This window comes from Ammodytes marinus (assembly GCF_949987685.1).
Source record: "Ammodytes marinus genome assembly, chromosome: 2".
NCBI lineage: Eukaryota > Metazoa > Chordata > Actinopteri > Uranoscopiformes > Ammodytidae > Ammodytes > Ammodytes marinus.
The window spans coordinates 34,170,923-34,171,567 of record NC_137231.1 but is presented as its reverse complement, the minus strand read 5'-3'; the positions used below and the strand labels follow the sequence as shown (position 1 = coordinate 34,171,567).

Genomic DNA, 645 nt, shown 5'->3' with positions numbered 1-645 from the left:
CAAATTATGAAAAAAAAAAATCTGGATTTCACGCAAATTTCAGACACGGCTAAAGGCTAATGACAGCGCTAGGAAAGGTTGCTTTATTTTCCACACAGTTCTTAACTCTTTTATTTAAATCAAATCAAATCAGTTTTATTTGTATAGCCCAATATCACAAAGAGACATTTGCCTCAGTGGGCTTTACATTCCATACAGTATGACACCCTCTGCCCTTATCTATCTATCTATCTATCTATCTATCTATCTATCTGCCCTTAGACCCTTAACTCGGCTGAGAAAAAACTCCCAGTAAAAAAAAAACTTTACCGGGATAAAAAAAAAAACTTAAAAAAAACGTACTCAAATTCTAGTATTTTCTACTATTACTATTCCACCACATTAGGGAGGCCAAAATGTGTCTGCCAATATCTGTGACATCCTGTGTGTCTGTGTGTCTGTCTGTCTGTGTGTCTGTCTGTCTGTCTCATTAACCCACTTGAACTGACCCAGTCTTTACCTTTTGATTGATCGGCTAAAATACCAAAATATTTCAAATAAAAACGACATGAAACCGGACGGAACAGCAAAACAGTTTATTGTAGAAAACCCACAGTTTGGCACTGACTCTTGTTCTACTGTTCATATAAAGGTAGATCATGATAT

At 36.0% G+C, this 645-nt stretch overlaps 1 protein-coding gene across 1 annotated transcript in view; it reads right to left on the bottom strand.

Moving 5' to 3' along the window:
* Positions 1-618: 618 nt before the first annotated feature.
* ppic (peptidylprolyl isomerase C) overlaps positions 619-645 on the bottom strand; it is a 7,321-nt gene continuing 7,294 nt past the window's right edge. The window contains exon 6 of the mRNA XM_080041754.1: positions 619-645. This exon is cut by the window's right edge and continues 2,602 nt beyond it. The gene's annotated coding sequence lies outside the window, so the exon portion shown is untranslated.